The sequence below is a fragment of the Herpailurus yagouaroundi genome, unplaced genomic scaffold (assembly GCF_014898765.1).
Source record: "Herpailurus yagouaroundi ecotype Mexico unplaced genomic scaffold, PumYag 197, whole genome shotgun sequence".
Classification (NCBI taxonomy): domain Eukaryota; kingdom Metazoa; phylum Chordata; class Mammalia; order Carnivora; family Felidae; genus Herpailurus; species Herpailurus yagouaroundi.
The window spans coordinates 5,167,787-5,184,210 of record NW_024412428.1 but is presented as its reverse complement, the minus strand read 5'-3'; the positions used below and the strand labels follow the sequence as shown (position 1 = coordinate 5,184,210).

Genomic DNA, 16,424 nt, shown 5'->3' with positions numbered 1-16,424 from the left:
CGCCGCTCAAGGCTGCAGTTCTGGGTGCGCTCACCTCCTCCAGCTGCTCAAATCCTTCCTTCCTCTGGTGTTCGAATAAAACTAGATAGAACCCACAGTCAGACTACTAGGGAAAATACGGCATCCTTCTTCAATCCATCCAAGGATCCTCAGATCTTGTTTCTACTACTCCTCTCCTCTCCCATTTCTCACCTCAAGTAGAATCCTTGATTTCTTTTTCGTCCCCTTGAAGCTGCTGCCTTCTCTCTACCTTTCTTCAACTTAAACTTGGAGCACAGTCTTTTTTCTTTGATTTGCTTAAATGTCTCGAACACAAAACAACTAATGGAATTTTTTTTTAACTGAATATTTGAAATGTGGGGTGGGAGTGGGTAAGGAAGAAGGGGAAATCTACTTGCACAAATGTTGGGATGACCAACTACGCCCGTTTGCCTGGGACTGATGGTTCTCCTGGGATGTTGGACTTCCAGTGCTAAAATCAGGACAGCCCTGGGTGAACAGGGATGGAGTGGTCATCCTAAGTTGGACTGCTAAAGAGACAGGACTCAACGTGACAGAGCTTTGTCATTTACAGTTTATTGCAGGAAAAGGATATACTTTAGCAATAGCACTGAAGTAAGGCAATACATCACAGTCAGAGGTGGCCCCAAAGCAACACCAGCTCCCAGAATCTCCCTCTGTGAGGGCCAGTGCAGACCCTTTCTCTGTCTCGGATAGGAATTTACTGACTTGTGCCCGGAAAATCTCAAAACCAGAGTCCAAAATATAACCTTAGCTGTTTCTTTTTTTTTTTTTAATGTTTATTTATTTTTGAGACAGAGAGAGACAGCATGAGCGGGGGAGGGTCAGAGAGAGAGAGGGAGACGCAGATTCCGAAACAGGCTCCAGGCTCTGAGCTGTCAGTGCAGAGCCCGACGCGGGGCTCGAACTCACGGGCCTCGAGATCACCACCTGAGCCAAAGTTGGATGCTTAACGGACTGAGCCACCCAGGTGCCCCGAGCTGTTTCTTATGCCCTCTAGGCATGCTCTTGATTGGATATAGAACCAGTCCAAATAGCAAGGTGCCCTGGGGACAAGCGGGTCTCACCGAGACAAGGTGCAGAGCATGATTCTTATCTTTATCAGTAAACAACGCTGACAAGCTGGTACAAACTCATCGGACCCACGGTTACAAAGAAACACTATCACTCCCTACAGCACATTCCGTAGCTTGACCAGGGGTTAGTGCCCTGTATGGTCCTCAGTACAACAGTTCAGGTCAATTCCAGGTCTGCTGGGGTTAACCCTCCCAGCTCATACTGGACCAGCAAAACAAGAGACTCAGAATGGTATGTACTTTTATCATTGTGAGTTTTCTGGCTTCTTCTGCCAAAGTCAGCTTCCAGTTAGCCCCTTCTTGGACTCCTGCTTCCTTACTGCAATTTCAGCCCAGTTTCTGTCCTCACTTCTCATCTCCCACCCGGCCTTCCTGTTTTTCTAGCCTTTTAACTCTACTTCTCAGGATGCCACACAAACTAAAAAGTCTTCATATCTTACTTTGCAAAGCAATTTGATTCACTTTGCTGACTCTAAGGTCTCACAAGCAGTGTCCCATCTCTTCATCCTCACCCTCACTATCACCATGATTATAGTTACTACCACAGGAGTGGCAGGAGCAACGCTTAATATAGGTCCTACTCTGTCCCAGGCCCTGAGCACCCTACACATACGATCATATTTCATCACCACAACAGTGCTACAAAGCAGGGGGTGTTAATATCCCCATTTTACAAATGAAGAAAGCGAAACAAAGAAGTTCAGTAATTTTCCCAATGTCACTCAAGTTATAAATGATGACGTGAGAATTCCAAGCTAGGCACTCCGGCTGCAATGTCTTTGTTTCAAACACTTCACCGTACTGCTCCAAAATGGCCCGTCACGGTATTTCACAGGCAATTCTCTTCAGAGACATCCTGCCACTTTTAATCAGTATTTTGGAAAATCAACAGCACAGAATAGAAAGGCAAAGTGTTTTCAAATCACTTCTAAAATTACACCAATAATTTGTAAACTAAAACACGTTTTAACAAAAAAAAAATTACAATTATACATTCGGACATTTTTGAGAATACATCCATAAAACAAAGAAAGAATGGTATGAAAAGGACAAAGTAAAAAATGCGGAAGAGTTCCTGACAATTAAAAATAATATTGTAAGATACAGTAAATACAAACGGGGGTCTGGAAGATAGAGTTTGGTCAATATCCTACGATATAGAGAAAAAAGAAGAGGTTATGAAAGAAGAGATAGGCAATGTAGAGAATCAATCGAGAATGTTCAACACCGAACTAAGAGTGAGTACAAAAAGGAAGGGACAGGACAGGGAAGACGGGGAATCCGTGAAAAGCATTTGAAGATTACTTACAAGGCTGAAGAAAGGCACAGTCTTTGCTGAAAAGAACCTGTTGATGGCGACCAAGATGAAAAAGAAGAGACAGCTGTATACACAACCTCATACACCAAAGACATGCTGCTGGAAGCATCCAGAGAGGAAACAGAGGTCATTAAGGAGTGACTGACGGCTAGAGTGGCACCACCACGTGACCCAGGCCAGTTACCTTCATCACTCTGTACTTCGGTCTCTTGATCTGTAAAAGGAGGATAAAATAGTATGGATCTCAAAAAAGTGTTGTGAATGGTAATAGGAATTTGGGGAATAGGGCAAAATAGGAGGATCCCGAGCTCACCCCATCCCATGTACGTACCGAAATAACAGCCACACCTCGGTGACTAACTCTGAAGACACCTGAAGACCGTCAGGACAGACCTTCCACAGCTAATCATGCAGAAGAGGCCAAGACCCAATGGGCAGGAGGGGCAGAGACACCGCCGGGAAGTGAACCCCCCAGTGAGACTACCCACAAACGGGAGGGACATCACAAGCATGAAAAAATGAGAGGCTCGGACCCCACACAGGCACACTCGGGGCTGGAGACCATAATGTCTGGCTTTGAAAACCAGAAGACTTAACTCAGGGAACTTTTAAAATCGGCAGGGCTTAACTCTGGGTACTTTAATATCAGTGGGCTTAACTCTGGGAAAGCCAGAGGGCAACAGGAAATGGAGTCCCCATCCTGAAAGAGCCAAGATATTAAATAACTCAGCCCGAGACACAGCACAGAAGCACTAGTTTTAAAATGCATGGAGTACACACGAAAGAGATTTATTGAGTAATCTCAGAACACGTGCTGGAAGGGCAAAGATCTACAGGACATTTCTCCAGAAACACAAGCACCGGCAGGTGCCATTTCTCTTCCCCTCCACCCAGCCTGGTAGCCGGACACGCGTGGGAGACAACGCTACACTCCCCATCTGCCCTGCTAGCACTACGTGCCCGCCGGACGTTCCCCTGTGGACCCGCCCCATCCAGTCCACCCAACCCTGGAGGTGTCGCTCCAAAGCAGCTCCTGCCCTGCCACAGCCGGCAGAAGCCACAGCCAGAGCCAGCGCCACTCCCGGCGGCTCCCGCGGAGGGAGGGAGGGGTGGAAAGCAACACCACACACCAGCATGCCCGCGGTCCCCGCAGTGGCCTCTTGGCTGGCTGTGTCGGGGACAAGCCTTGCCCTTCGGCGGATCTGTAGCCATGGCTGTGAGTTAACTCAAAGAACTGAACTTGGCTAAAGCCCACTCAAGAGCCAGCAGTGGCTGCACACAGGCCCCTCAACAGCACAGGAAGCAAACCCGGCCAGGTGCACCCAACCAGGAAAAGTGGGACACTGCAGTCGGCTGCGCTAAAGACAACTGCAGCCCAGACATGACAGGAGGGTGCATGCAGTCCGTCCAGGGGGCACCCTGGGGCACCCGGGTCTGGTGACAAGAGGATCGCATTATAGGACAGCACGTGACCTCTTCAACGTTTTTTTTTTTTGTTGTTGTTGTTGTTGTTTTTATTTATTTTTGGGACAGAGAGAGACAGAGCATGAACGGGGGAGGGGCAGAGAGAGAGGGAGACACAGAATCGGAAGCAGGCTCCAGGCTCCGAGCCATCAGCCCAGAGCCTGACGCGGGGCTCGAACTCATGGACCGCGAGATCGTGACCTGGCTGAAGTCGGACGCTTAACCGACTGCGCCACCCAGGCGCCCCAGCACATGACCTCTTCTATACAAGGCCGTTACTTTCAACACGGAGAGCTATAGCTGACCTACTTAATACATAGAAACGAACACAGAGTTAGACAAAATGAAAACACAGTAGAAAACGTCCTGAATGGAAACAAAACAAAACAAAACCAGAATCACAGTAAAAGAGCCAAAAAAAAAAAAAAAAAAAAAAAAAAGACAAGCAACATGCCTGACAAAGAATTCAAAGTAATGGCCGTAAAGATATTCACGAGACTTAAGAAGAGTGGATAAATTCAGTGAGAAATTCAACAGAAATTTTTAAGAAATATTAAAAAGAACCAGGCAGAGCTGAAGAATTCAATCTCTGAAAAAAACAAACACATTAGAGAGGGAATCCATAGCAGACTAGAGGATCCCAGCAGCAGAACGTATCAGTGACCTGGAAGACAGAGTAACGAAAAGCAACCCAGCTGAACATCAAAAAGAAAAAACAATAAAAAACAAGAATAGGTTAAGGGAAATCTGGGACATCATCAAACATATTAAGATTCACAATTTAGGGATCCCAGAAGGAAAAAAGAGAGGAGGCTGAAAACGTATTTCAAGAAATAATAGCTGAAAAATCCCCTAATCCGGGAAAGGAAACAGACATTCAGGTCCAGGAAGCAGTGAGGGCCACTAACAAGATAAAACCAAGGAGATCCACACGGAGACATTTAACAATAAAAATGGCAAAAAATAATGATAGAGAATTTTTAAAGCAGCAAAAGAAAACAGTTACATACAAGGGAAACCCCATAAGGCCATCAGCTGATTTGTCAGCGAAAATTTTGCAGGTCAAAGGGGAGTGGCATGATATATTCAAAATGTTGAAAGGAAAAAACACCTACACCAAGACGACTCTACCTTGCAAGGTTATCATTCTGAATAGGAGAGATAAGACATGTTAAAGGAAATCCTTTAAGTGGAAATAAAAGGCCATACTTAGAAGGAAGCTATGGAAGAGAAAAATTTCACAGGTAAAAGCAAACATATAGTAAAGGTACTAGATTAATCACTTATAAAGCCAGGATGGAGGTTAAAACACAAACGTAGTAAAATTAGTTGTTATCTACAAAAATCAAGCAAGGGGTATACGACATAAAAAAATGTAAAATATGACATATACATAAAATATGGAGAAGGAAGTAAAAATTGAGTGCTTTAGAATGTATTCAAACTTCAGTGACCATCAACTTTAATACAGACTGTTATGCACATAAGATGTTATATATGAACCTCATGGTAACCACAAATCAAAAACCTGTAATAGATACACACAAAAAAGAGAAAGGAATCCAAACATAACACTAAAGAGAGCCATCAAACCACAAAGGATGAGAGTAAGAGAAGAAAGGAACAGAGAAGATGTATAAAAACAATCATAAAACAACAAAATGGCAATAAGTATATACCTTTTTATAACTACTTTAAATTTAATGGGGCGCCTGGGTGGCTCAGTCGGTTAAGCATCCGACTTCAGCTCAGGTCACGATCTCACGGTCCGTGAGTTTGAGCCCCGCGTCGGGCTCTGGGCTGATGGCTCAGAACCTATAGAGCCTGCTTCCGATTCTGTGTCTCCCTCTCTCTCTGCCCCTCCCCCGTTCATGCTCTGACTCTCTCTGTCCCAAAAATAAATAAAGGTTGAAAAAAAAATTTTTTAAAAAACAAACAAAAAAAAAGACTCATCTATATCCTAGTTACAACAGACTCACTTCAGACTTAAAGACACATGCAGACTGAAAGCGAAAGGATGGAAAAACGTAACACGCAAATGGAAGCAAAAAATAAAGTGGGGCAGCAATACTTGACAAAATAGACTTTAAAACAAAGACTGTAACAAGAGACAAAGAAGGGCACCCCATGGTAATAAAGTGATTAATCCAAAAAGAGGACAGAACAATTGTGAATATCTACGCACCCTACACAGAAGCACCTAAACACATAAGCAAATATTATCAGACATAAAGGTAGAAGTTGACAGTAATACAATAATCATAGTAAGGGACTTCAACAGCCCACTTACATCACTAGATAGATCATCCAGACAGAATGCTAACGACTGTTTAGTGGCTATGAATGACACATTAGATCAGATGGACCTAACCAATATATACAGAATATTTCGGCCAAAAGCAGAATATACATTCTTTTCCAGTGCACATGGAACATTCTCCAGGATATATCACATTTTAGACCGCAAAACAAGTCTCAATAAATTTAAGAGGACTGAAATCATATCAAACACCTTTTCTGACCACAATGGTACTAAACTAGAAATCAAACACAAGAACTGGAAGCAACACAAACACACGCAGGCTAAACAACAGGCCTGCTAAACAACCAGTTGGTCAGTGAAGAAATCAAAGAGGAAATCAGACTCTTAACTACAGAGAACAGACTGATGGTTACGGGGTCGGGGGGAGGATGGGTAGAATAGGCGATGGGGATTAAGGAGTGCACCTGTGATGAGCACCTGGTGTTGTATGGAGGCGTTGAATCACTATATTGGACACCTGTAACTAATATTACACTTTTGTTAACTACCAGGAATTTGAATAAAAACTTTAAAAACTTTTAAAAAGGAGGAAATTTAAAAATACATGGAGACAAATGAAAATGAAAACACAATGCTTCAGGGGCGCCTGGGTGCCTCCGTTGGTTAAGCATTCAACTCTTGGTTTTTGGTTTCAGCTCGAGTCATGATCTTGCAGGTCATGAGTTTGAGCCCCATATGGGGCTCTGCGCTGACAGTGCAGAGCCTGCTTGGGATTCTCCCTCCCTTCTCTCTCTGCCCTTACCTCCCCCCGCCCCCTCTCTCTGAATTAACTTAAAAAAAAAAAACAAAACAAAACCCCACAATGGTTCAAAATCTTTGGGATGCACCAGAAGCAATTCTAAGAGGAAATTTTACAGTAATATGGGCCTACCTCAAGAAAAAAGAAAAATCTCGGGGTACCTAGGTGGCTGTCAGTTAAGCATCCGACTCTTGATTTTGGGTCAGGCCACGATCTCACAGTTCGTGAGTTCAAGCTCCAGGTCGGTCTCTGTGGTGATAACATGGAGCCTGCTTGGGATTCCCCCTCTCCCTCTCTCTCTGCCCCTCCCCTGCTCACGCTTAAGCTCGCACTCTCTCTCTCTCTCTCAAAAATAAATAAGTAAACATTAAAAAAACAAAGACATAGAAATAACAACCAATACCACAGAATTACAAAGGGTTATTACTCTATTTATTTGAATCTTCATTTGAAAAATTATATGTCAGCAAATTGGCCAACCTAGATGAAACTGATAATTTCCTAGAAACATACAATTTTCCAAAATTGAATCGGGAAGAAATAGAAAATCTGACCAGATCAATTACAGTAATGAAATTAAATCAGTAATCAAAACCTCCCAAGAAACAAAAGTCCAAGACCAGATATCTTTACAGGTGAATTCTACCAAACATTTAAAGAAGAGTTAATACCTATTCTCAAACTATTTCCAAACAATAGAAGAGGAAGAAAACTTTCAAATTCATTTTAAGAGGACAGCATTACAGTGATATCAAAATGAGATAAAGACACTACAAAAAAGGAAAGATACAGGCCAATATCTCTGATGAACATGGAGGCAAAAATCCTCAACATTATATTAGCAAACTGAATTCAACAGTACATTACAAAAAATCATTCACCATGATCAAGTAAGATTTATTCCAGGGATGTGAAGGTGATTCATTATTTGCAAATCAATGTGATGCATCACATTAAAAAGAAGGATAAAAACTGATCATATAAATAGATGCAGATAAAGCACTGAAAAATTCAACATCCATTCATGATAAAAGCTCTCAACAAAGTGGGAACATATCTCAACATAAAAGCCATATAGGAAAAAGCCACAATTAACATCATACTCAATGGTGAAAAACTGAAAACTTTTCCTCTAAGACAAGGATGTCCACCCTCACCACTTTTATTCAACATAGTACTGGAAGTTGTAGCCACAGAAATCAGACAAGAAAAATAAATAAAAGGCTTCCAAAGCAGTAAGGAAAAGTAAAACTATCACTACATGCATTTACAGGACATGACACTATATAGAGAAAACCTCAAAGACTGCACCAAAACATGACTAGAACTGATTAACGAATTCAGTCAAGTTGCAGAATACAAAATTAATATACAGAAATCTGTATCATTTCCATACCCTTAATAATGAAGTAGCAAAGATATTAAGAATTAAGAACTTAAGGAATAAATTAAGAATTAAGAAACAATCCCATTTATAATCACACCAAAAAGAATAAAATACCTAGGAATAAATTTAACCAAGGAAGTGAAAGACCTGTCCTCTGAAAACTATAAGACACTGATGAAAGAAATTGAATAAGACACAAATAAACGTAAAGATATTTCATGGACTGGAAGAACAAATATCGTCAAAATGTCCGTAATACCCAAAGCAAGCTACAGATTTAATGTAATCCCTATCAAAATGCCAACAACATTTTTCACAAAACTAGAATAATCCTAAAATGTGTATGGAACCACAAAAGGTGCCTGAATAGTCAAAACAATCGTTAAGAAGAACAAAGCTTCAGGTATCATAATCCCAGATTTCAAGATATTCTACAAAGCGACAGTAATCAAAACAGTATGGTGCTGACAGGAAGACAGACACATAGATCAATAGAACAGAAGAGACCCCCAGAAACAAATCCAAGCTTATACAGTCAATTAATCTACAACAAAAGAGGTAAGAGTATACAACCGGGAAAGAACAGGCTCGTAACAATTGGTGCTGGGAAAACTGGTCAGCTGCGTGCAAAAGAATGAAACTGGACCACTTTCTAATACCATACACAAAAATAACTCAAAGTGGATTAAACACCTAAGTGTGAGACTTGAATCCATAAAACTCTTAGAAGAAAATATAAGCGGTAATTTCTTTGACATCAACCATAGCAACATTTTTCTAGCTATGCCTTCTAAGGCAAGGGAAACAGATGCAAAAATAAACTATTGGGACTACACCAAAATAAAAAGCTTGGAAATCATTAACAAGACAAAAAGGCAACCTAGTGAATGGCAGACAATATTTGCATGTAATATCTAATATGGGGTTCATATCCAAAATATATAAAGAATTTACACAATTCTACATTAAAAAACAATAATAATCTGGGGCACCTGGGTGGCTCACTCGGTTAAGCGTTTGACTCTTGATTTCAGCTCAGGTCATGAGCTCACTGTTGCAGGATCAAGCCCCATGTCAGGCTCCATGCTGAGCCTGCTCTTGCTCTAAATAAATAAATATTAAAAAACCAACAATCCTACTAAAAATGGCAGAGGACCTGAACAGACATATTTCCAAAGACAACATACAGATGGTCAACAGACACATTAAAAGATGCTCGACATCACTAATCATCAGCAAAATGCAAATCAACACCACAATGAGTTATCACCTTACATCTGTCAGAATGAGTAAAAGAAAAAAAATTAAAAAAACGAAAAATAACAAGTGTTGATGGGGACGTAGGGAGAAAGGAACCTTGTGCACTGTTGGTGGGAATGCCAACTGGTGCAGCCACTGTAGAAAACAGTATAGCGTTTCCTCAAAAAATTAAAAACAGAACTACCATATAATCCAGTAATTCCACTACTGTGTGTTTATCCAAAGAAAATGAAAACACTAATTCAACAAGATATATGCATCACTATGTGTATTGCAGCATTATTTACAATAGCCAACATACAGAAGCATCCCAACCGTGGTATGTATATACAATTATAATTTTATTTTTTTTAACTAAAAGCAGCAGCAGCTTGGAAAAGATCATCTTTCTAAGGATGAAACAGTTTGGTGGACACACAGATTTGGCTTTCCCATACAGACTGGGGCAGGAGAATTAGAATGTTTGTAAATAATTGAGAGGACTTTATACAGTAGATACTACAATCGAGAAGTAGGATTACACTAAAGACATGAAAAAGGCATGTATTTCTTTTATTAAGAAAAAAAGAGGGGCGCCTGGGTGGCTCAATTGGTTAAGAGTCCAACTTTGGCTCAGGTCACGATCTCACGGTCTGTGAGTTCGAGCCCTGCATCGGGCTCTGTGCTGACAGTTCAGAGCCTGGAGCCTGCTTCGGATTCTGTGTCTCCCTCTCTCTCTGCCCCTCCCCCGTTCATGCTCTGTCTCTCTCTGCCTCAAAAATAAAGAAACATTAAAAATATTTTTTAAAAAAAGGGAGAAAGAAAAAAAGAAAGGCAATTAGAAGCCTCTGTAAAACCCAAAAACTATTGAAAAAATTATGCTTCTGAATATAAAGGAAAATAAAAAGTTGCATGACATTGAACAGTTGATGGCATATAAAAAGAAAGAGATGGAGAGAAGAATAAAGAGCATATATTTGGGGGCGCCTGGGTGGCTCAGTCGGTTGAGCGTCTGACTTCGGCTCAGGTCGTGATCTCGCGGTCCGTGAGTTCGAGCCCCGCGTCGGGCTCTGTGCTGACAGCTCAGAGCCTGGAGCCTGCTTCCGATTCTGTGTCTCCCTCTCTCTCTCTGCCCCTCCCCCTCTCATGCTCTGTCTCTCTCTCTCTCTCTCTCTGTCAAAAATAAACATTAGAAAAAAAATTGTTTTAAAGGCTAAATATTAAAAAAAAAAAAAGAGCATATATTTGTCCTCAGAGCCTGTCACAGTTTAGTTGACCTGAAGCCAGTAAAATTGAACACAAAGAGCTGTAGAGAAGGAAAGTTAATACGAAAATACTACTCAGCTCGGCAAGGAATATACAGAATAAAAGGAATGTAAATACTTTTCCTTGGCTTTCAATGCCTACACTCAGCCCTCAATGAAGCACGCAATGCTTAGAATGCAAACGTTAACAGCTCTGAAAATGTAAAGCAAAGGTGTAGTTGACAGAAGAGGAGATAAGACAGGTACAAGTAAAGGTGTAGTTCTTAGAAGGAGAAAAACTACAGAAGCATTCATTTATATAATAGAGTTGCGATGGACCGAGTGGTTTCCCTAAAATTCGTATGTTGGAACCCTGGCCCCTGGTGTGACTGTATCTGGATAAGGTTTTCAGGGAGATCGTTGAAGTTCCCAAGGGTGGGGCCTTAACCTGACAGGGCTAGCGTCCTCCTAAGAGTAAGAGACCCCAGAGATCTCTCTGTGCACAGAGAAGATGTCACGTGAGGACACTGAGGATACAGGCATCTAGAAGCCAGAAGGAAAAAAGCTTCAGTAGAAACTAAACCTGACGGAATCCGGATCACGGGCTTCCAGGCTCCAGAGCTGTGAGAAGATAAATTTCTGTTGTTTAAACCCCCCAGCCTGTGGTATTTTGGTGTGGCAGCTCGAGGAGACTAACACAGGCGTCAAGAAACTGATGCGGATGGAAGAACAGTGGAAGTTTACAAATATAAAGTTACGAAGGTGGGTGACCCAGAGAAAATGTTTAAGTAACGTAATTATTGTAAATTGAGGCCCAAAAAGCGGGGTGAGTCTATGAGGCCCAAGAGCGGGGTGTGTGCTATGTGTGGTTCCAAAATGAATGCTTATCTCAAGTAGGCAGGAGAAAATGCATTAGGAGGCAGGAGAATAAACAGTCCTTGCTCTTGGGCAACCTTCTCAGAGCTCTACAAGGACACGGGGTCCACGCGTCCTCGCCCGAGACGCACAATTGTGATCAGCAGATTCTAACATGTCATGAAGTGGTTCCTGCTTCCAGGTATTCACGCACTTGTGTAAATTATCCACAGAATACGGCCAAAGGGATGTGGGAGGTCATGAGGTTCAATGACAGACTCCAGATTTCATCTGGCCATCTTTCTGGTTCTCTCTCTTGCTCGCTCTGCTGACTGCTAGCTGCCAGGTGGTGAGCTATTCTGCGGGAAAGATGATCCAGAAAGATGCTGAGGCCTGCAGCCGCCTGCCAGCAAGGACTCGCGGCCTTGAATCTGACAGCACGTGAGGAACTGAATCCAGACAACGAGCACGTGAGTGAGCCTGGAGACACATCCTCCTCCGATTGGGCCTCCAGATGGGACGCAGCCCTGGACGAGGCTCACCTTGACGGTAACCTCACGAGGCACCTTCATCTAGAGGGCCCAGCTAAAGCACATCTGCATTCCTGCCCCCACACGTTCTGTGAGATTATAAATGTTCGTTGTTTTTAAGTCTCGAACATTTGGAGTAAATTGGTATTTGGCAATAGGTAAGTAATAAAAATTTCTTTATCATTTGTGGACTTCAATTTTGATTTACTTTTCTCATCTGGAGTTGTGGCCAAGGTCACATCTGGGGCGGGACAGAGACTGCCACTGGTCTACCAACAATCATTCTCCTCATCTTCCCTATTAACTCAGTCCCATCACATTTACCACATTTCCTAGCTTCCTTGGAAGATGCCCATGTGACACACTTTAGGCTAAACAATCTAAAAGCAGACTGGGGGAGAGGGCATCCAGGAAAGGCCCTTAAAAGAGGACCATACCCAGTTGGCACATGTGTTTTACTGCTCTTCATTTCTTGCTTCATTCCTACGTGGGCCTCATGCTGGCGTCACAGCAGCCATGATGCACTGTGAGGCAACAAGTACCTCCTACAAGTGAATGAGTGGAAAGACAGGAGTCCAATCTGTAATGGCACCCTGGAAGCATAAACCATCCCTAATCTGACCATCGTAAGGCCACTAATTTGGTTAAGCCGCTGTTTGTCAGGTTTGAGTTACCTGCAGCCAAACTTAGTTCCTAACTCAAACACAGGTTCTTGGCACGGCTGCTGCTGAGATGTAGGTGGTTCAGCCTGAGCTCACCATTCAAAAGCTTTCCCTGTGCCACACATTCTGAATTCACAGTATCTACTGATATCCTCTATGAAAGAGTATTTATCACATAAGAAACTTATTTTCTTTTTCACAAATTTCTGTTTATAATAAAAAGAATGATGTTTCTAGAACATTTAGTACAGGGGAAAATAAAATATAACACCCATTATGGTCCTTAATCAGTCACTTAATAAGGAATTAAATTATATCAATACATATTGAATGCCTTAAAATATATATACATATATATATATATATACATATATATATATATAAAAAATTTGTCATAGCAACTCCGCTTTCATTTTTAACCTAAGGAAGTAACTTGGTAAGTGGAAAATACAGGTGCTATCATCTCTTACACAGAGCAGAATCATCTCCTGTTTTAAAAAAAAAAAATTATTTTGGAGAGAGAGAGAGAGATGAGTGGGGCAGAGGGGGGGGGGGGGACAGAGAATCCACACTGTCAGCACAGAGCCTGACTCGGGGCTCGATTCCATGAACTGTGAGATCATGACCTGAGCCCATATCAAGCATCAGATGCTTAACTTCCTGAGCCACTCAGATGCTTTAGAACCAACTCCTTTTTCATGGTCACTTCCCACCTTCCACCACCAAGTTATTTAGTAAAATATTATCTATCACTCTTTTTATGGGCACCAGTAATTAAATTTTCATCCTGTTACATTTCCTAAGGTAACTCTGTTGGTAGCTGTATCAGGTCATTCTTTTTTTTTTTTTTTTTAATGTTTACCTATTTTTGAGAGAGAGACACAGAGCACAAGCTGGGGAGGGGCAGAGAGAGGGAGACACAGAATCCAAAGCTCCAGGCTCCAAGCTGTCAGCACAGAGCCCGACACGGGGCTTGAACCCACAAACTGTGAGCTCATGACCTGAGCCGAAGTCAGTCGCTTAACCGACTGAGCCACCCAGGCGCCCCTATCATGTCATTCTTCCTCAGAAATACTAGTGGTATTCAAAACTGACCAACCTTAATCTTTCTAAGTAGACTGTTAAACAGACCTTATTGTAAGCGGTATTAAGTGGTGATCTCTACATGCTTTTTCTAGTGGAAACTATAGGTATGTGGGTATGTTGGGGAACGTGATCACCAAGTGACCCATGAGCTGGATCAGGGCACTCCGAGGTTCCTCACTCCCTCCCCTTCCTTGGAATGTGGGTTCCATTTGTCTTTCCTGCTCCCAGAGGCAGCTCCAAGGACAGAGCCTTGAGATGTGGGTGTGATGTTGAAAACACCTGCATGGTATATGTGACTGAGCCCACTTAGGGCCTCATTAGGAGTTTTAAGATCTGGAGGTGGGTGCAGGTATCCGTTCGTCTTGCAGCAGCCCAAGACAAATCTCGTATGTATGTTCCCTTTGCTATTATTAAAACTGTCACCTACCAACCTGGAGCGGCCTGCCTCTTTCTTTGGTTTCTCCCTGCCCTCTGCGGACAGGGACAGGCTCCAGATTATACCAGAAAAGCTCCCAAGAGGGCTGTGACACCACCGATACAGAACCCTCATTGGGTCCGCCATGCCAACATGTCTTAGCACACAAATCATCTTCAGGTTAAGAAGGTATACCATTCAACAGCGGCCATGATGTTACTAGTAACTCTTCAGAGTTGTATTCACTATTCACACAGACAACAACCCCTCTCTACGTTCAAAGAATATTTTGGCAGTATTCCTGGAAAAGGCAGTAAAAAGATGTGTACGAAGTGAGCCAAGAAGGAACCAAGAAATGGCAGAACGTACTGAAAAGGGATTCACCTTTTGTCGCAACTTATTTAAGTCCCTCCACTGTTGCCATGGTTGCAACATCACACAGCGGCCAGAGCCTGCAAGGGTCTGGGCACATTCCGGAAATAATTTTACTATTTCAGGTTTTGCCAAAGATACACTAAGTACAAGGAGCCTTTTACAACAGCCAAATGGAGCGATCAGGGAAGCAGCTGGACACACAGAAGGAATGCTGAGGGAAGGGGCTTCGGATGGAGATCTATTGGCATTGATCTCTAGGTCAGGAGATGACCTTGCTTAGGGGACGGCTGAGGGAGAAGAGAAGGAAGCCGAGGCCGCATCTTTAGGCGTCTTAACGTGCTGTCTTAGCCCCCCCCCCCCAAATCTTGAGTAAACGTCCAAAACACATTACTACCTCACTAGTATTTGGGGGGTCAGATGAAAATGCCTGGGCTCTGTCTTGGGGCCAGCACACGCAGAATGGCTTTAAGTGAAAAGGGAACTTTTTCCAGAGGCAGCAAGAACACCCTGAAACCTGAAATCTCTGAAAGGCGGCTGTGCTCCCATCAGGAGGTGGGGGTGGGAGGGTGGGAGAGGATTGAGTCAATGCGAACCAAATGACAGCAAAGAAAGAAGCTGCCCCCCGCTGCCGTGGGGGTCACACAGGTCATTTTCCTATGGGTGACTATCTGGTGAGGGAAAAATTATTAAATACATGATTTACTTTGACAGAGTCTTGCCCGTTACCTAAAAGCGATGCTTTTCCCAGCCACTGAGGCTGCTCAGAAGATTTCCTGACACACAAACTAGCCCAGCTGCGGACCACCCTCTGGAAATCATCTGGGAAGATTTCCCGTCCCAAGGCTTCCTATTAGAACCTCATTTCCACTCAGGAGGTCTTCCGTGGAGGCCTCCGTGGAACGCAGCTTATCAAACCCATCTGCAGTCCGTTGCCAGCCTGCATCTCTCAAGGCTGATGGCTCAGCCTTTGTCTGTTGCCGTTTGGTTTCCTAAGCACTAGGACCCGAGGTGGAACCTCTGTTCTGCCCACGTCCTCCCCAAACAGGCCGGCCACAGCCACCCGTGGCCTGGGGCGCTGCATCCATTCTGCTGACTTCTGCACTTGGGCCCCTACTGGCCCCTACCCTACATACAATGGAATTCGTTACATAAAACTTAAAAAAAAAACAAAACAAAAAAAACCCTAAAGATAAACAAAACCGATTCAGATATCCTTGGACACTTCGCTTTTCAAGAGCTTTGCTTCTGCAGAACAAGGAGGCCTCCCCTAGGGTCTCTCGCAGTTTTAACATCTAGAATTGCCTTTTCTGGGCAGAGAGGCGGGGCCTGGCCCGGGACCCGTGAAACTGGGGACGCGGCCACGAGGACGAGCCGGCGCAGCACCTACCAGGGTGTGTGCGTGAGCTGGGCCGAGGGAAGGGACGGGAAGCCGGCCAGAGGAGGAAGGTCGCCCCCTGCGCGGACGGAGTCCAGGCCCGCGTCCTCGGCGCGGGGCCTCCTTCACGCCGCCGCGGGTTCCTCCGCTCGGAAGCCCGAGGGCAAGGAGCACGCCTCCCGCGCGCCTCGAGAGCTCGGGGACGGGCCGCCCCCGCCAGCACACCCCGCCCCAGCTGCTGCCAGGCCACCACAGCGCGTGCTTCCCACTCTTCCTTTCAACGACTCCGGGCTCCTTTCGGGCCCTCGGCGCGAG

General features: G+C 43.7%; 1 long non-coding RNA gene across 1 annotated transcript in view; it reads right to left on the bottom strand.

Moving 5' to 3' along the window:
- LOC121012754 (uncharacterized) overlaps positions 1–16,257 on the bottom strand; it is a 128,663-nt gene extending 112,406 nt beyond the window's left edge. The window contains exon 1 of the long non-coding RNA XR_005782277.1: positions 16,122–16,257. This is a non-coding gene — a long non-coding RNA (uncharacterized LOC121012754). The remainder of the gene's footprint in view (positions 1–16,121) is intronic.
- Positions 16,258–16,424: the final 167 nt, after the last annotated feature.